The following is a 21,620-nucleotide window of genomic DNA, read 5'->3' as shown; positions in this document are numbered from 1 at the left end:
TTTTTGCTTCTATCCCTTTGATGTTATACGCCTTTTTAAAAAAAAGCTGTTTGTTTACAGCTTTCACGAGTGTAATCATTATGATGAAGCTATAGTATTTTCGGAATAAAGGATTTCATTGTAACCCAATTGGCTGCTATAGCGTAAGTGCATTTAAAATTTCGGCGACTCAATGCCAAGCATCGGGGGGAGGGGGGGGGAGGGGTCTGTTACACAACGACAACAACAATTTGCATTTATATAGCCCCCTTCAGACGGGGTAGTGTCCCGGAGGTTTTGACAGTGGCGGAGTCTGACACTGAGCCGGGGAGGGGGAGATGTGGGTGGAGGGTGACCATACGCACGATCAAAAAAGGAAGGTCTTTAGGTGAGACTTGAAAGTGGGGAGGGAGGGGGAGCGAGGCGGAGGGATTGAGGGAGAGAGTTCCAGAGTTTGGAAACAGGAAGCCGGAGCAAGCTGAGCGGAGGCAGCGGGTGGTGGAGTGGGGTGGGGATGGGTGGGGAGTGAGGGTGGTAAGCAGATCGGAGAGATAGGGAGGTGCGAGGGCATGAAGGGATTTGAAAGCGAGTGAGAGGACCGTGAAATCAATCCGTTCAGTAATTATTTGAATACTTGTTTTTCTCCGTGACCGTTTTTAACCAGCAACGGTTAAATCCTGTTCAATGGCGTTGCAACCTCTGCACTTATGTCTTTTCACGTCGGAAGCGATCTTGGCGGCCTCTGTGCTGACTCTTCAGTTGTTTCAACAATGCCTTTCTTGTTTAAATTGAAGTCAGGGTTAATTTGTGCCCTGATTAGACTATTTTCCACAACGATGGTCCATATCCTCTGCACGATGTGACCACCCGGCTACCTGGGCTGGATCTATGTCCAGATGTGGGCGCATCATGCAGTTGCTGCAAAAAAAACATTGTCAGAACGCGCCCACGAATCCACATCAGCGTCTTAGGCGAATTCTTAGACAGACTCCTACAGGGAGCAGAGACGCTGAAGTCCCGCCCGCCAATGGTGGGGCGGGCAAGGTGTGGGGACGTGAAGCTGGCCGGAGCCCGCTGAGCGGAGGGAGCAGATGTGTTGGCAGGGGTTCAGGAGGTCAGAGGGGTAAGGAGGAGCAAGGCCCTAAATACCTCCCATGAATTGTTTTATTGATTTAAAAAAAAATGTCTGTTTGTTTTGCATTTACAGTCCACGATTAAACACTCCCTGTTGGAGTGCTCCCTGTTAATGACAAACCAACAAGCTTCTGATTGCTCTAAAATAGCACCAGGTTCTGTCGAGCTGCGGCTTCATTGAGAAGCAAAAAAATTACTGTTGCTGGGCAATATCTCTAAAGTAACCTAATAAAATTCCTTCTGTTAACCTTATTAAACAGTTAATCTCAAGCATTTATTTCTGGATTCTGATTCAATTACACCCTTTCGCTGTGAGTGTCGCCTCTTTTGCTGACAAGAGCGCAAATAAAGCAATTACCACAGCTTTCGGCAACTCGTTCGTTAATTAGCCCTACCCCACAATTGCACAATTAAGACACAAATTCGTTGAGAACAAAGCGGTCCGCAATGCTCGCTGTCTTATTCGGGTTGTTTTGGCATCTGTTTAGTTTGCGACTGGACAGTAAGACATCAAATGTCTCTCGTTTGAAAAATACGAATCCAATTTTCCTGCTTTGGTGCCTTTTTTTTTTGGTGTTGGTCAGCCGGGTGTCTGACGCACGCGGAAACCCGTCACCGTTGCTTAAGAGTTTCCGAACCAAGCTGAGAAGTCCAAGCATCCCACCTACACAGGGAAAGTCCGGAGATAGACTGTTGGAATAGATTGCAGCCTCTCTCTGTGCCTCATCATGCCTGTGCCTTGATGGTCTCTAATGATTTTCAATGATCAGAAGTCAAGGGTAGGATCTTACCTTTTATCCTCTGCCTGTCCTGCACCTTGGTAGATTTTAGCCTCAGCAAAAGATGGAGATATCCATAGAGATACATCGCCCGGCTCCCTGCGGGTTAAGGTAATGCGCTTCAATTATTGCTCATCGAATGTTTTTACACATTGGCAATTGGTAAGTTCTTCTGCAGCATTTCTGTGAGCACAGCAATCGGGAATAAAACCAGCATTAACGTGCCTCACAGGACGTCGAGGTCTCCAAATCAGAAACATGTGCCCCTCTGTAATTTACTTGTAGTTTTTCACTTGATCAAACACTATACGATTCTTTTATACGCAGCAAGTGTAACCTAGCCGTGTGAATGAGTCCCGTCTTTTAATCAGTCCGTTCTAGCCCTTAGCAATGCTCTTGCTTCAGAACAACAACCTGATGCGTTTGAGATCTTCTCTGCTCTCTCAGATAGCTTTTAAAATCAGTTTTGTGGCTACACCACCTGCCTTCTGTGTTCCTTGAGGTCTTCATTTCAGCATCCTTGCCAACCTCACTGCCGTGTTCTGTGATGGCTGGAAGCCATGAAGAGCGCTGTATCAAATGCAAGGATTATTGTTATTATTATTATTATGTTTTCAAATGCCCCAGCAGGACAATTGCATGCAATTGTGAAGACAGAGTACAGAATCTCACAGGGAGTTCTCACCATGGGTGGAATTTCCAGTCGTCATAAAAGCTGCTGGCAGCAAGAGGTCTGGGTTGGCATTTGCATAATTTAGTGTAATTTATCTGGTGCGTAATATGGCTCGTATGATGCAGGAAGAAAGCGGACCCACTCTTGCTGTCAGGGTTGCAAAGAAAGAAAAGGAATCATCCTGGCAATGAAGTGACATGAACGCCTTTTCACGGTTGCGTCCGGCTCCCATTGCTGCCGCTGTTGACAGCCGCATTTGAACGAAGGGAACCACAGACAGCTGGGCGTGTGTGAACACACCACTCATAGGACTCTCGCGGTATCTTGAAGTCATCCAACTCTCTGCGCGGGGGAGCTTTGAGACAGTTTTGTTCTGATGTTGTTTTGAACTGGGAAAAAAAGCCTGGAGTCCAACGTTCTCTGGTATTCCAGCGTATTTCCTGGTCTCCGCCGCTACTATTTCGGTATAAGCCAATTGTGAGAAAAAGTGTTCCACTCTTGCAATGATCTCTAACATTCCACACTCATATGTGGTGTGGAAAAAACAGTAGAGGCCGGGAATTTCCAGCACTCCGAGACGTTATCACCAAGTGAAGAGCGCTAGATAAACACAAGTTGCTGTTCCGTGTGAAATATGTGGGAAAATTCAACGGGAATCAAGAGGTTAATCTTAGGACCGGAGAATTATACAGCACAGAAGGGCCATTCGTTCCATCATGTCTGTGCCGACTCTTTGAAACGAGCCGTCCAAACTCAATCCCACTCCCCAGCGCTCTCCCCAGTTAATACTTCCACCTGAGCAATGCTTTTCAGTGCCGTCGTTCCCTGATATAAATGAAGCATTACACAGCGGATCTTTTACGGCAGAGTATTTGCCCTGAAATTTGGAAGTAGCCGACAGTAGCACAATATTTGCAGTGCACAGCGAAGCAAGAATCCCCGTTAGGGAAGTTTAGACTCTGATTACAAATATGGCTGAAGCCGAGTGCACCTTTTTTTAAGCCATTGCTTACAGTGCTTGTAATATACGCATAATTGAATTCCCCAAACATATTTCGAGTCGTGCCTGCAAAGCACATGCAAGTGAATGAGCATATTTTCCAGCTAATATGCTAGACTAATGAGCCCTACCTGAAATGAATAAAACATGAAGCCAATTCCCTCAGTTGTAGTTTTCCACCTACAAATCATTCCTACTATGTTCATTAGGAAAAACAAGCACACCTTAGGGGGAGGGGGGGAGACGGTACTGGTGCAGAGGAGCTACACCATATGTGTGCTTTCTGATTCCGCTCCTCCCATCAAATTCCCCCCCCCCCCAACCACACCTCCCTCCCTCCCCCAGGTATGTCAAGTTAAGGGGAATGTAATATAGGCAGCGGATGGAAATATCCCACAGCACAAGGCTTAATTAACTGCATTAACCGCACAGAAAGTGTTCCGATCTGTTAGCGGATTAGCATAAACACTGTGAAGTATTCCATGTTTAGTGGTTTACTCTGAACGGCCGTCGTAGAAAATTAAACACAAACGGTATAATCTCCGTTTGGATGACATGGCTCGCATCTCCATGCATTTCAATTGGTGCTATCGCTCCTCTTCCGTTTTATTTTCCTAAATGATCAGGTCCGAGCACTCAGTGCTAATTATTTGAGCCTCCTGGAGCTTTCTTCATAGTTGTTTGGTTAAGGTCTCCTGACAGTGTTCTTCACTTAACGCAACTGATGTCGCTGAGAAGCCAAGCTTGACAGAACAACTCTAGATCCGCAGCCACATCATTTTAGCTGTAACTCGAGAGTGGAAACAGTATGTCCCTGGGAACCCAAAAGCAACCAAATAGCTGAACAAATAGACACTGACAAAGGGAACAGGAAACAGAGAGAGAAAGCAGAAGAAAGTGGAATGAGAGGATCCATTCGAAGCTATGCTTATATTTTGAAGTCTTATTTGTTGGGATATGTGCAAGGTTGTGTATAACAAGATAGTATGACGTTGCGCAGGAAATAATTGGGGGTTAAATTTTGGTCAATGCACAAGCCTGCCTCTTTCCCTTTGCTTTTGTTACCTTTCTCCTCCCCACCCTCTTCAGCCCAACGTTTCTTTTGGTCAGTCGTGTGTCTGACACAGGTGGAAACCCATCACCATGCTTTAAGAGCATCCAAACCGAGCTGAGAACTCCCTGCATCCCACCGGCACATAGAAATTCCAGAGATAGATTATCACCCAACGTGAAAGACAATGCATAAACATTTGATGGCATTAGATCTAAATAACACACACAGTCTGCTGGTAGGTGCCCTCATACCTTACTGAGTCAGTCATAATGACTGCTATGAAACAGCAGCAATACAACAACAACTTGGATTTGATATAACACCTTATCATGTCTTCGAGACATCTCAAAGCGCTTCACAGAATATACTGTCAAGTGAATTGACTGTGTTGAGTTGTGAGCGAAACTCGGAAGCCAATTACGCACAGCAGCATCCCCACAAACAGTCGTGGATTGAAGTGACCCATTTATTATTGTTTTTTTCTTGAGGGATTATTAATAGGAGTGTGGAGTGAGGAAACTTGCCCCTGCCGGGAATCAAACCCATGTCTCTCGTTTGCGAGGCGAGTGCTCTAACCACTGAGCTACAGGACTCCACAAGTTGGAAGCAATGCAGAAATGTTTCATACACATGCGGAACAGTTGTAGGTTAAGGATGAATTTAATCGGTCTCTTTGAATAAGCAACCTGTGAAAGGTTTAGACCACCCAGGCAGGTTTCCGATAGGATCAGGGAGGTGGTGGCTCCAGATATGGACACTGATTCAGTCAACCTCTTTATTTTTCCTGCAGCGCTGAAACTTTTAGCTGTGTCAGGGGATATTTTCCACGTTCCTGACAGAGGTTGTAATGGATTTGCGCAGAGCTCAATGCCTAAGCGATGCAGGTTTTCACAGTATATTATTCAAATTGTTTTCACTGCTCTTTACAGACTCTCCCCAGAGACCAGGGAAGGTAACAAGTTCACAGAAAAAGAAACTGGAAAGTACTGGAAGACAAACTATATGAAAGAGGGTGCAAGGAATTGGGATTACAGTAGTTAGCTTTTCCGTGGGTAACAATCTCTTCATATAAAAGTAATAATAATAATTTGGTGACTCAATCCGCGACTGTTTGTGGGGCACTGCTGTGTGCAATTGGCTGCCGTGACGACTTTACAGTATATTCTGTGAAGCTCTTTTAGACTTCTCGAAGATGTGATGAGACGCTGTATGTCCAGAGTCCCACAAACAGTCAAGGATCGAGTGACCAAATTATTATTATTTTTAAAATAGATTTCGAAGTGATTGTTACCCCCGGAAAAGCGATCCACCAATCACCTAACAACCAGATTCTTACGTACTGCCGGGTAAGCAGAGGTATGTGTGTGTGTGTGGAGTAAGGAAACTTGCCCAACGTTTCGCCCTGCCCGGGAATCGAACCCAGGTCCTCTCGCTTGCCGGATAGCGTCAGGATTCCCCTGTCCCTGGTCTCTGGAGGCAGTCTGTAAAGAATACATTTTGAATTGATCGCCAATCGCCACTTTTTCCAAGTCCAATAAAGAACAAGGACTTTTGTGGTGGCTTTGAAGAGTTGTTCTCGTTCGTTGCATCTGTCCTTTGAAGCAATATCTCTGGCCATCACCTTCTCGCCTAGTTTAGCCTCACTGAGGGTCTAAGTTAGACGTTACAATGGCTGACAGACTTAGGTTTGGAAATGATTATTAAAGAGGTGTTTTTAAAAAAAAACCTCATTATCTTATTTTCAAAATTTAAATGTTACATTTAAAGGTCAGAGCAGTTTTAAGGGAAAATATATGGTAACCTATTCTATTTAATGTTTTAAACAGCTTTAAAAAGCTGTAAACCTTCATTAATATTCCGAGTAGCATTTTGTAATGCCAAGAATGATTAACACCTATAATTGTTTAGAATTACAAGCTAAATTATGCATGAAATTATTATCCAGCAGGAAAAATAAATGGTGTTAATGTTGGGTCACTCTGTCCTTTTGCAGTGGGAAAAATACATAGTGTGTTCACAGAACAGCTCAGGATTAATCAGTTCAAATTAATCTCTTAACTAGACACAATTATCAGTCACATTCTTTTAGTACCGGAATATATCACTGCTGCTGTATAATAAAGAACTGGAAAATAGAACTCGATCTGTTTTTCTGGTACAAAATGTAGATTGCATCATTATACGTAGTTTGGAAAATGGAAAATGTAATTTAATTTGAAGTGCTTTTTTTAAAAAAAAATCCAATAATATGTTCAGACTGAGAAACAAAACTTTGAGATAAGTTAAACTATTACAATTTTCTATTAGTGTTGTGCTACACTGGCGCTAATTAGATCAAGCTCCCTTGCATCTTACCAATGAAATACCAACATGGGCTATTGAGACAAACTCTGAATACAAAGTATATTGAAAGTCATTGCTTAAATGGGTACCATTTGAAAGGACATCGCAAAGTGCTTCACGGGATATATTGCAAAGTGCAGTGACTAATGTTCCTACGTGGGTGAGCGAACGCGATAGCCAATTTGTACACAGCAATGTCCCACCAATAGACATCAATTTGAATGATCGATGGGTGGGGTTTTGGTGGCCAGGACACGGGGAGAAACTTCCTTCTCTTGCTGAATAGCGCCATGGGGATTTGGGATGTTTGCCGCGGTTCAATGTCTCATCCAAAGAACGGCACCTCACCTCCAGCGATGCAATGTAGTGTCAGCTTAGACCAGTAGGAGCCAATCTATATGGTCGGGCAAAAAAAATAAAAATCATAAAAAAAAATTCTCGATTGACTTATTTCTAGATTTATGCCCTAAGAAAAAAATTCAATCAGGAAAGAGCAACTGGAAAACTCACTGTGGATCCCTGACCGTCCAGCGCCTTGGGACGTCCTCCTGACATGAAAGGCGCTATACAAATGTTGTTTGTTGTTGTTGTTACTGGATGGACACAGATTTACCTACATTTGTGCGAATGCTCGGGGGCTGGGGTGGGACCTGGGGTGGGAGCTGGGGCGGGGGGGTGGGTGAGGACACTTAAGCCCCAGGTTAAGCCACTACCGGCTTCGACTACACAAATCCTGACGTGGTGCTTAACCCCACAAATGACTCAAACGAGATCCGAGAAACTAATGAAATTTACAATCATTGACTTCAGCCGAACTGCGGCTTTGAATCAAGTGAGCAGCTGAGTGCCTGGACAGACAGTGCAGTATAACACAAGCCCAGTGAGACTTCACCCGTAACATTTTAAAAATAAATATTGCAGCAGTTTGTTTCTTCTGACAAACACTGATAGTTTTACTTTATTTTTCTCCTTTGTTTTCCTTTAACACCTTGTGGCGGCAGAAATATAGTCCCTTAATCAGCCTGATATCCATTCCAAGACTATTGCTTGATCATCACCAGTTATAATCTGTGCAAGTGGCTCCCGACAACAGCGACAATTAAATGACATTTATGTGACTCCTTTCACTTCGGAAGGGCCTTGATCTTTAGATTGACAACATTCTTTGGGAAACGAGTTTTTTTTTTCCCAGTAGTCCAATTGTCCAATTGTCTATGGATTTTCGATAATAATTTTACCCAAAGGCATCGTTGTTCAAATCCACCCAAGGATACATTCCGAACAGTGGAGGATTATTAATATTGCACATTCAAGACAACTGGTTTTATCCGCGTACTCTTTCAGGCTGCTGCAGAAACCAAAGCTTTTATAATCTGTTTGTTTGTTGCTGGTCCCTTCTCTGTAGTTTCCATCTCTGAATGCAGTCAACTGCTTTTCTCTGCTGTCATTTCTCCCCTGTTGGGTTTAATCCTCTGGGCACTGCATTCAAAATATATGCATCTATACCCATCATTAAAGAATTATGTTGGTGAAAGTTTCCAATGCTTAATATTATGAAGCAGTATAAGAGAAACATGTGAATTTATATGCGTTATATATTTTTATCCTTCACACACACATATATATATGATTTTAAAAAGACTCAATATTACTACAATCTCTGAGTTCTTCCGTTTCCTGCTCTTTCGAGTCCATTCCCGAGACCGTACACGTGTCTGAGTCTTGCAGCCTCGCCACGGATTTTTGAACATGTTCAAGGCGTTCCTTCACATCTCACGTTGGAAAGATCACAAAGAAATATTTCCGAACAGCTGGAGTAGAAACGAAATGCAAAATATTCTGAGCAAATCCCTTCCAGCGACCTGCTTGGAAGTCAACAGAAGAACAAAAACTATGCTGTACTGGGCCACGAGCTCCAGCCTCTGCCGGCTCCTGCAGCTATCCACTTATTGTTGTTGTTGTTCCACTGGGGTTCGCCTCTGCAGGCGTGTGAACTCAATCAAAACTAAACAACCTTTCTGACACAAAACAAAATCCCTTAACATTCGCCTGGTGTGCGAGTAAATAACTACTCTGTAGCTTGTGTTGAATCTTTATAATGATCTATGACAGGTTAACCAGCATGTCATACACTGTCAAACGCATTGACACACAACCCTGATGTATAGAAATCCTTGTTGTACGCCGTGTTTCCCACCTCCTGATTCCTTTACATTAGCCTCAAGACAAATGTCACTGTTTGCCCACAAGTCTGATCAATGCAATTCCCATTTGTAGGCAGACAATTCCCTTCCAAATTGAACATTTTACCAGGCGGTGCGTAAACCATCAACGACAAATCACCTTTTTTAATCCCCGGTCATTTTTGATTATCAATAGGCCACGTTGCAACAACAACAACAACAACAAGATTACATTTGTATAGCTAGCGCCTTTCACCTCGGGAGGAGGTCCCAAGGCGATTGGAGAATCAGTGTTTCGGACCCGAGCTGCAATATATCTGTTGCACCGACTGACTGACGGTCCCATTCTACTAACCCAGTTGTAAGAGGCAACAGGAATACAATCTCCACAAAGCAAGTTCTCTGTCAGACAGCCATCGCACCGTGAAATAAAATAATCTTAAAAACAATGTTCTTGCCAGTTGCCTGATGTTCCTTGCGGTGGCCGTAGTCAAGTTTGTGTAGTTTTGATTTTGTCAAACCTTCAAAAATCTGTTATCAAATATGTCTGCAATAATAATAACACTTGCATTTGATACAGCGTCTCATCACGTCTCCCAGACGCCTCCAAGAGCTTCACGGAATATACTGTAAAGTGAATTGACTGTATATTTTGTGGGATGTAACTGTCATCGATGTGCACAATCATCAATCTGATCAGTTTGTCTACAAAATGCACAGTAACTACACTTGCCAGTTTATCCTGCAAAGCCATCCACCACCAAATCCCCATCTACCTGTTCTTTATTAATATTATTATTATTATTATTATAAACCACCACATTTTTGACTCCATTAATATACCATATTCAGGTTTTGGTTAGAGCAGTTTTTTTTGCCTATTCCAAGCTATTGACTGCAAAAAGGCTCCAGAATACATGAAAAATCCATAATATATGAAAAATACATATATTTGTTGTATTAATAATTCATAGTGGCAATGACTAAGAACTTTCTGTATAAATTATGCAAATCGCTCAGATGCCTCAGTGCTTTGCGGTTAACGAACAAAATGATCGCTTCTGATCAGAATTGTTGACACTTGATATCAGATTCATTCACAAGGAAGGTACATGGATGACTGCAATAAAAGTTAAATAGAGATCACAATTTATAGATAACACTGACATTTGCTACTGATAACCTACCTCTCCGCCCCAGTTCTTTTCAATAGACCTTTTTACGTTTGATATGTTAATCTCCATTTTTAATTGCGAGTTCCCAGCTTTCGTCCTTTTTCCCCACCTATTGTTTTTGTGACATGGACGGTGTTGTTTCCTTGCCATTACAATTAACCAGTGCCATTGAAGGATAGCTGAAACAGGAGCTCATATCTTTAGACCTTTATTTCCGGGCATAATTACCTTGATTTCACGTTTGTGTGAAAACGACTCTGTTTGAAAAGCAGGAACACAGGGCCCAGTCGAACAAAAAAAAACTAATGGGACAACCATTGGAGAAAATAATGTAGGCTCTTTCCCAGATGGCTTTATCTGGGTGATGTACAGGGGATAGATAATCAGTATATTGGAACAATCGGAGACGAACACTCACAAACTAGATTGAGACTTTTTTTTTTCTCTTTTGCATTTTAGACGGTGCACGTTTTTGAGAACACTCCAAATCGGTCTCAAAAACCCGGTTTGACAGAACCTACAGAAAATCGGCTTCGGAATGAAGACTGAACCTCAGGACTGCCCAGAATCTGCGTGCCCTGAAGTGCCCAGAGAAAAAGTTTGATGGGTTGAAATTCCGTTCCGATGGCGCCGGATTTTGTTAAGCACCAAAACGTGAAACCCGGGGACGTTTGTGGTGTGTGAGTGTTCGACTCTGATGGTTTTCCAAGATACCAATCAAAACTCTAACCCTGCACCTACCCTACTCCATTATCCCTTTATAATGCACAAATGTCTGGTCGAAGAGATATATTGTTGGAGGCTTTTGATTCTGCTACTCGTTATCTCTCAAATACACAGTGTCAGTTTCACTCCTATATCCACAGACTTGGCCTGACCTGACCTGTTTTCAATCCCACGCTTCTAAGTTAATTCCTGAGTCTTGTTCTGCTCTGTGCCTTCATTTGATGGTTTGGTTAAAGAATGTGACCTTACGTGTTATTGACTTTTCCAGGAAAAGAAAACTCTGTCCATCCTGCCTTGTTTGCTTGTCCCTCGCATCCAAACTGTGAGATAGAACAAGTGAAATAGATGAGATGAAACCTGCAACTCACACGCGCGCGCGCACACACACACACCCACACAATCTCGAGTCCTTTCTTTTTCGTATGAGGCTTTTTTTCTCACACTTTGGCTCTCCATTTTCCTTTCACATTTTTTTTTCTAGGTTTCTTTTCCACCCTTTGATTTGAGTTACCTTGATTCTCCTGTCATTATGCAGCTTACACATATAAGTAACTATAGCTCCTTAACCTCATCCATTACCTCCCAGGCAGACCGCTCATCAACGCCAGCCATTAGTCTCTATAAGCTGACTGTTTCCCACACGTTCCTGACAATTTCACGAAGTGAACGACACATAGTGAACGATTTCATGGGGTGGGTTGTTCCAACCGAAAAAAAAATCTCTCTTTAAATTACAAGGAATGCCTATGTAAACGTTTGAATCACACATAGGGGTGGCACACTAAATTTATTAAATAAAAATTCCTTCCCTAGCAATTTATCAGATCGAATCATCTCAAAGCTTCACAGAATGGCGTTTCCATTATAGAAGTCTCGATTGCCTTATTTCAATAGAATTCAGGAAATTGCTTTTTTTTAGTGAAAGGAGATACAATGTAAAAAAAAATACACTTTCTCGCTTGTTCTGGCTTGGCTCTGAGTTAGCGTTGTTCCATTGTGGCCCTGTCTCTCCTCTCCAATGGTCTGTTGAGCCTGTGGGAGATGGGGATAATCCATTCTCTCCAGTACTGTATGAAGTATTTTATCCAACTGTGTCCATCAGAGAGTTAATTCAGGAGTGAGGACAAACAATGAAGGTAAAAACTGAGCACTCACCCCAAACGTAGAGCCATATGGGGAGAAATTCCATCTTTTAACAACGTGTCCAGAATTTGGTAAATTTTTTAAATACATCCTTAGTTTTGAAGCCTGTTTTCTGTGATTTTTTTTAACAACTGTGGAAAATGTACTTTAAAATTAAGACTTAATTCAACAATTTACCAAATTCCGGATTCTCTATGTTAATAGAGTAAATCTAAACCCAAGTGGAATTTTTCACTAGTAATCTGCAAAAACAAGAATGAATGAATGCCTGGATTCAGTCAAGGGAGTTGGAGCTGAGGCCAGATATCTAAATATCTCACAATTTGCAAGACAATTTGCTTCCAAAATGTAAGATCACACAGAATTCCCCGAACATTCTCGATTTAAGAGCTGATTTTCTGCAGTTCTTAAATAGGAAACAACTTCCAAATGAAGACCAAATTCACAAGTCACAAGTCGGTACCATCTTATACGCTGAGATAAGTAGGAGAAATTTCAGTTGTTAGGTCTTGCCAGTTGATTCAGCTACAGAAACCCACTTAGTTCCACCATTTCCACCTCAATCCCACGGAAAGAACATATTTTTTTCAAGAGCCTCATTTCATCAACCTCAAAAGGGTGAAGAGCTGAGCGAGCAACCCAGGATTTGAACCCAGACGTCCTATATGATGTGGTTGACCTGAGCTGTCTGGCATCTTTGACAATGGCTCTGACCCAAACTCTTACTGGCATATAATCAGGATGATTTCAAAGGCTCAACTGGTTTTTTCTCTTGGCCCAGAATTTAAAGATACAGAGAGAAAAAAAAACGGCATTTTGGTTCTGTAATATTGTGCAAGTCTGTATATTTAGTTCTGTATATTGTATTTGAATTGTAGCTTTTGCTCCAGCAGATGGAGCCATAGCTTTGTAGATATCTTAACTTCCTCGGTCCTCGACTGATACAAGGACTGTTTGTTCATGTTAACAAAGATTAAAAGCATTGGGTGGAAGCGGCATGAAATATTACTCCAAGACAACCATTTTAAAACATTTAAAAATGTAAAGCATTCACCCACAAAATACACAGTCAATCCACTTCGCAATATATTCTGTGAAGCACTTTGAGACGTCTCACTTAAGTGATAAGTCGCTATATACAATGCAAGTATTATTATTATCATTATGATTATTTAGCTTCATGTTTTGTTTACCAGTGCCTTGGGATGTCCTCCCGATGTGAAAGGTAATGCAATTTGTTGGTTCCTGAACAACTGGGTAAAACTTCTCAAATCCGGTTAATAGCATCAGACTGTATTTGACCAGTGCCATATAAAGGAAGTTCAGGGTACGTTTCAATTAAACAGGACCAGGTTTATCATTGGACATTGTCTGTGGCATAATCTGGTACAGAGCAGCGTAGAAATTCACAATCAAGATCAACATGAGCTCTGCTAACGTGAGCTCAAGTGTGGTGTCAAATGATGTCGTCCAAAGATGTAATAATTTGCTTTGCACGTGCGCACGTAGATTTTGCACGTTTGCACGTCAGAGGCTGTACATGTACCCCCCACCTCACCATCCATCCTATGCTGAAGTCAGATACGCATGCTCTGCTTCCAATACCTTACTCAAAGTGAATATTCTTCACATGTGAATCTAAACCACAAGTGCTAATCGGCAGCGCAATTTACTGGGGTATCAGAATTGAGGGCTTTCAAAGTCTCTCCCAACATTCGTGCCTACGCTTCCAGAGTGGTGAAGTCACGGTGAAGGAGAAGGAATTCAGGTGATTGATTCCTCTCCTTTGCCCAGGGATCTTGAGCAGGCTCTCCCAATGACCCATTTAATTTTAGGTTCCGCAGTTGCCAGTCTGCCTTCGAATTTCACAGACTCAGCCTTGCCCAGAGTGAACACCCATATGTTTATTTACAGACATTTGTTGATCGACCCCATACTTGATATAGCGCCTTATCACATCTTGACTGTATATTTTGTGGGCGAAACGCGGCAGCCAACCGTGCAGAGTAGCGTCCCACAAACAGTCGTGGATTGAAGTGACCGATTTTATTTTTAAGGAATTATTATCCCCGGAAAAGCAATGCGCCCATCAACTAACAACCGGGTTCCTACTTACTGCTGGGTAAACAGAGGCGTGTGGAGTAAGGAAACTTGCCCAACATTTCAACCTGCCCGGAAATCAAAGCCAGGTCTCTCGCTTGCGAGGCGTGTGCTCTAACCACTGAGCTACAGGAATCCACTGGACTGAACATGAACCTCACAGGAGGATTAGTTCTCTCAATGTCAATCTGGGTCACTGATATGGAGCAGATGGTTCCCCAATCTCCACACTTGTCTTCTAGGGTCTAGTTTCATTCCAGTCATTCTATGCATGAGCTGCTAAGCCTGGAACTGCAATTTAAGCAGCGAATCCATTAGATATGATTTAAAAATTGTCTCTGGCAAAGCAATTGCTGTCAAGAAGAGCCTTCTGTGCAATTTTTTTTAACGAATATTTTCTTCTAAATATTTATTTCATTTTGTTTCTTACGTGTTGCTGATCCAAAGGTTTGGCTTTTTTGGCAGCTTTGACTGCCTTTGACTCTCAGAACCTGGAGATTTATTAAGCAGTTTGGAATTCCACTACTCTGTATGAGAATGCACTCCTGGGTCTGATATCATAACCAACATGGGCTCAGAAGATTTATTTATACCACATTTATATACCTGCAGTAGCCCAATGGGATACTTTTTTTTAGCAACTTGGAGAAACCATTTTATGACTTAGATTTTGTGTATGGTATGAGGGAATTCGACATCAGTTTACATCAGCGCTAAAGCACTTACCTCAAGAAGTTCCTAATAAATTTAATTCAACAAATAATTGGATTTTTTTTTTGCATATGCGACTATTACAAATTTGGTGTTTTTTGGTAATCAGCCCATTGATAATGCCAACAGAAAGGCTGTAGACAAAACGCTAAGAAAAAGTCTTTCTGAAGTCTTTCAATTTTATGCAAACACACATCTGCTGAGCAAAGGATGCTAGCCGCATAAACTCAGTCAGGTCGCTTTTTCAAAGATCATGAATATTTAGTGATTTTTTTTCAGAAGACGCATTCTTTCAGAATTATTTTAATTTTGCCCACAAATATACAGTCAATTCACTTTACAGTCTATTCTGTGAAGCGCTTTGGGACGTCCTCCCGACGTGAAAAGCGCTATATCAGATTCAAGGATTATTATTATTATTATATCAAATGCAAGGATTATTATTATTACTACTTTTTAATTATGCATCTTATTTTCCTCTTAACATCGTAAAAATTGCTCACCCCCAAATGCAATTCCCTCTCGGCACTTCCTTACATTGTGTTCTTGCATAATTTTCCAGTCTGTTTCATAGCATTCTTTTTGATCCTCTGAAACTTTTATTCATTAAACGTGGCTTCAAGCTAGTCTTCCAAACTATAATAAGAGTCTTATTGGAAAAGCTTAGAATCTGCTAGAGCACCAGCCCACCTCATATCTCAAGCCTTTATTTCACCATTGGTTATGTTTTGATAGTCAATTTTATGGTTCCTTTCATCAATTTCCCATCCTGGAATATTTGCATGTTGCTGTTGTATAGGAATATAGGAACATTTGGCCCATTGAGAGCCTGCTTCTTCATTAAGTCTATGGCAATTCTCTTCAGTTCCATTCCCCTGCCTGTACTTTCTCTATAATGCTCAATATTGCTTTCTCTTGAATGCCTCCATCAACCTTCTGAGGCAGCCCCAAGATTTCCCTTCACGGGAGGCCACGTTCTGATTGTAAAGTTATGTCCTGGGCTCCCAACTTTGCCCGCCCTCAAATACTTGTCCTGAAATAAATTACGTCCACAAATCACTTTTCTTCTCAGAGTTCTTTGCTTTCTGCCCGTGTGATTGGCAGTCAAGCCAATCTGCTGACTTGTTTCGTACAAGTTCAGCAGCAACAACAACAACTTGCATTTATATACTCTGTTCTGTTGTGTTTCACAATTCTGTTTCTGCGTCTTTCAGTTTGCTGGAGAGTTGGTCTTTGGTGTCAGGTTGAAAGGATGCAAATTCAAGGATTATCCGAGTGAAATGACGTGCCTTATTATCTCATGAAAGGAGTTGACTTCCCCAGAGTCTGCAGTGCTTTGGTTATTGTACAACCACAACAACTCGCCCTCCGCGTCTCAGAGCGCCTAACTGTAGTGGAGCCTGACTCTGAGCCGAGGCGGGGTGTGACTGGGAGGTGACCGTAAGCACAGGGAATTGAAAAAGGGGGGAAAGGGGGGTGGGGGGGGGTAAGACGGACGGATTGAGGGAGAGTGTTCCAGAGTTTCGGTGTGTTGCGACGTATTGTACTGTATTTTATTGATGGTGCGCATCGTTTGGAAAGGTCAGCGATCTACTTATTTTTCATTCGATCTAAATAAAGCGTATCGACTTTGTAGTAATGATAACAATAATAATCATAATAATAATAATAATCATAGTACTTGCATTTGATATAGCGTTTACAAGTTCAAAACATTTCGCTGGTAATTGCAGTAACTGATTGCGTGGGCAAAGCAGCACTAACTTGTACACAAAAAGACCCACAAACAGCCGTGAAATGATTGATCAATTCACGTGGAAGATTGCTGGTCAGTGGCTGTGCCTTCAGCCACTGCGCCCCGAAACTCTGGAACTCCTTCCCTCAGTCCCTCAGCCTTGACCCCTTCCTCCCTCCCCACTTTCAAATCCCGCCTCAAGACCTTCTTCTTTTGATCGTGCTTACGGTCACCTCCCTCCCCCTCTCTCCCTGGCTCGAGGAGAGACTCCTCCACTGTCAGGCGCTCTGGGACGCTAAGTTGCAGTTGTTGTGAGCTTCATATTTACCTTGACATTGGGAGGGATTTGAGGAACTCCACATAGTTTAGCTGCCATCAACAGAAAATGGGGTCAGATGAGGTGTCCGCCATGTAATCAAGTGGATAGTTTGAATCTTCCAGTTCATTCCTGACCTAAACTACCGGGGTGTCTACACGGTAAGAAATGTTTAATAAGCAGCCGAGGTGAATCCTGTACCGGAGTATAATCCTTGTCTCGATCAAATTTACCAGGATTTTAGAAAGGAGTCTAAAATGTGATCGTTTTTTTTAATGCAATTCCTTAATAAGGAATCCCATTGGAAATCCCGCTGACTCCGTCTGCTCTGGAAGCAAATTACACCGCGAGAGCATTCCGATAATGCAGCATAACGCACCCCTGGTTACTGTAAAAATCCCCATTTGTGCAGCTCGGATAAGGATATAAGGATTCCTATTAAAAATGATCACATTTCAGCCACCCCCCCGAAGGTTGTTGGGCCTTCACTGTCCGATATTGTAGAGCAAAGGTTTCTCATCCACATTCCTCACACACTGAGGGGAGGTTAAACGCTTCACCACGGAGAGAGAAGTCATCTCCGAACAAGGTAATCCATATTATTCTTCCATACCTCCAAGTTAACTGATACAGAGCATCAATTTAGGTTTAATTTCCCAACTCTTCTCACATGATAGATCTGTACTCTTCCATCATTTATTGAGCCAGCACCTGCTTCTTGCGTGCATTTTGGTGTGTGAATTCATTGCATTGACAACTTTCGTGTCCCTGTACAACAAGATCTCCAGCAAAAAAAAAACTAAAGAGAGAGATTTTTATGTTCTTCCTTTATTTCCGATATTGACATTTCGGAGACCGCAGGAGAAATCAATCATTAAGATGACTGCGCGCCCAATAAAGATGGATGCAAAAAAACGAGAAAAAAAGCATTTTTATGGTCGCAGGGACAGAAAAACGATACCTCGCACCGCCAATGCCAATACATGTATTGACAATCAATGTTTGCACGAATACAATAGAGCAAGGATCTGCGTACCAGTCAGAACATAGGCTAATACAAGACTTATACAACTTTCAGTGAAGTTAGCTAACTTAGCTAACAAACCGGTTACAAACCGAGGACCTTTCTAGTCTGCAAAGGTGATTACGTTAGGCTGTGCAATCTAACCACGGAGGAGCTTGTTTGTGGAGATGCTTAATCTCGCTGCGCTTGACAATAACTCTAGAGAATAGAGGGCAGATTTATTTTTTCCCCAAACCAGCAGAAATCCATCTGTACAGGCTTTGCCATCTGCAATCCTGACCCCCATTCTCTGTGGGGCTGTATTAAAACAATACAACAGCAGGTCTTTTTAAAACGGCAATATAAGTTGACAGGTTTATAAATCTATACTAACAGGCACTGCTACAAAAAAAAATCCTGCCAAATCTGGTACCTTAAATCATGCCTCGGTATTTTGCCTCTTATTTTAAAAGTTGTTCATTTGGTAATAAAGCTAGCATAATAATAAAGGAAAAAAAAATCCTTCCATTTCATGTAATGTTCAAACTTCTTAAACCATTTAACAGGCAATAGCTGTAAAGTGAAGCGACTGTGTATTTATAGGCAAACGTACTGTAGTTATATATCAATCAATTTTCCTGGCCAATATTCCCCTGGTAAAGTTGATCATTCACTTCGTGGATGTTTGTGCAACATTGCTGCGTGCAAATTGGTTGCTGCTTTCACCCACAAAATATATAGTCACTGCACTTTGGAATAAATCCTGTGAGGCGGATGGAGACTTCCTCTTGATGTGAAAGGCGCTGTATCATATGCAAGGATTATTTAAATTATTTTTTATGCCTTGACTTGAATGGTCCTTAAAACTGATGGGTGAAAAATATTAATAAATAATAATAAACCTTGCATTTGATATAGCACCTTATCAAGTCTTTGAGACGTCTCAAAGCGCTTCACAGAATATACAGGACATTTTGCCAACCAAATAAAGAGTCAATTCACTTTACAGTATATTCTGTGATGCGCTTTGAGACATCTAGAAGACTTGATAAGGTGCTATATCGAATGCAAGGATTATTACTAATGTTATTATTATACTGTAAAGTGAATTGATTGCATTTTGTGGGCAAAACACAAAAATGCAATGGTTCATAACACATTTGATGCAATAATTGTCTTTTAAACAATTGCATTATTTGAGTCAATAATCCGAGGTCTCCATATTCTGTGCACAGCCAACGATCAGAACCAATATGATAGCAGCGGCCACCAGCCTGGACTAATACGGCAGCCACTGGCCAGGTTGGGGCTCAACCATTCTGCTGAAGTCTTTTTGTGCGAGTAGGGGTATTCATACCCAAGGCCATCCAGTCACTGTTGATTTAAATCCTGTTTCATTTTTAAATAGACATATCATCACTTCGAATCTGTCATGAAAGATCCCACTTTTTTTTTTTGTTTCCACCTCTCCTCAATGTGGTGAGTTCAATGTTACAGCCGGCAACACGGCCTTATTCAGCAAAGCGAGAAGGCTATAAACACCTCGTCCTATAATTCTCAGTAGCCGTCAACATTCCCTTCTGTCAAAAGACCTGCTGCGATGGCCTTTGCGGAGATAAAATCCTCCATTTGTACATGGACGGTTTGAAACGGGCGCTGGCAACCGCACTGCGGAAGCTGGGAAACACCTCTTCTGTTTTGCTGTGTCTCTTTTGGCCTGGTTCGCTGCTTCGCAGCTTTGAGTAGAGTGTATCTTTTGCACAGCTTGTCTTCATCTATTGTGTCATCTTCGTGGGACGAGCGTGAACTACATCCAGCAGTTCATCGAAGCCGAAAAGCCTCTTCAGAGGAAAGATGACAGTTTCTCGAGGAGGCTGTTATCACTGAAATCATAACCAGTGCTCCAATTCGCTGAGGGCTCTTTGGAAAAGAGATAGTTTGTTCCCCTTTGATGATGCTATCCTTTTCGAGACTCGTCTTTGACTGTAGATTGACATGAACCAAACGCTTCGAAACAGAGTCATCACAACAGTGACCCAAGGACAACTATTTCCACGCACCACTAACTGTTAGGGGCATTACTGAATGTGCGCTAAAAAAAACAAAATGGTTCGCGACATGTTGTCCATGTCATCGAATTTACCAACCGCAGGAATTTCTCACCCACCGTGAGCGATCTTGCTCACATTGCTAACCTCAGCGAAGATCTCGTCCCACATCCAGAGGCGCAGGATTTCAGATGTTTCCGCTAATAAAGTGTTCCCGATATTTTCTCTCTTCAAATTCAAAGCAGAAGAGATGTGGGTCCTAATACTTCTCAAGTGGCGAACTCAGATTATTCGAGCCTCGGGTCTGTATTGGCTGATACCTCTTCATCTTCCATCGCCTCTAACCCAGCTTCAGCCCCATTGATTCCTCCATATTTCCCTATAACTCCTGCTGTAGACATTGCTAGGATTGGTGCTTGCGTAAAGTAGGTGTTGTTAATAACAAAATAAAAATAACAATGGCAATGACAATAAATAATAATAATAATAATAATTACAATAATAATCCTTGCATTTGACTAAGCATCGTTTATGTCGGGAGGATGTCACAAAGAACGTCACAGGATATACTATGAAGTGAAGTGATTGTGTGCCTCGGGGGTGAATGTAGCAGCCAAATTACGTACAAACATCCGTGAAGTGAATTACATTTTTTTTTTAGTTTGAGCATTGTTGACCAGGTCACTGGGGGATAATCTCCCTTCTGACTCAGAGATGAGGCTGACACTCACCAAACCACAAGGAATTTCTTCTTCTCCAACAACTGCCATTACACCCTTTGCCGAATAATACAGACACTTGTCCCTTTGGGACAGGTCAGGACTTTCAATGATATGATTCACCCACTCGGCATTGTCTCATTCAATGCCAGGTCAGCCTTTGAATATGGGAGCAGTGGATATTAATTAAGACACGAGGCTTGAAATTCCACCTGTTCTTACCTTATACGACTACTTTGTCTTAACATTTAGGATTGCGCCGATCTGTGTAAAATTCAAAAGATTCTTTGACGACATGAAACATTTAAACCATTTGCCTGTTCAGGTGCGTGTTTTGGATTCTACGACCATATTCCCCAGGTCATCGATCTTCCATTTCATGGCAGCTTTTACAATTTTATTGCGTGTAAATTAGCTGCTGCCGCTGCTGCACTTTGCCGCCAAATACATTTGATACACATTCCCAGTGTTGTGCTTGAGGCATGTTGACATTATAAATGCAACAATAAGTCATTATATTTTTTTCTTAAACCTTCTGGGACCCCTCCGAATCTCCAATACCACGTGGACTTGGGAGCGGATAATCCCGTTCAGCCTCCAGCGGCTTTGGGACGTCCTCCTGACGTGAAAGACGCTATACAAATGTAAGTTGTTGTTGGCACCTTCCACGGCAAAGAAGTCTTTCTGCTGCTTGTAATGACAACTTACATATGGGAGGCTACCCCACGTGAAGGGCGCTATGTAAATGCAAGTTGTTGTGGTGGTTGTTGTTGTTATTTACGTTCCCCAAGTAATTCTA

This window comes from Callorhinchus milii, unplaced genomic scaffold, assembly GCF_018977255.1.
Source record: "Callorhinchus milii isolate IMCB2004 unplaced genomic scaffold, IMCB_Cmil_1.0 Scaffold3, whole genome shotgun sequence".
NCBI lineage: Eukaryota > Metazoa > Chordata > Chondrichthyes > Chimaeriformes > Callorhinchidae > Callorhinchus > Callorhinchus milii.
Note: the sequence above shows the minus strand (reverse complement) of the source record.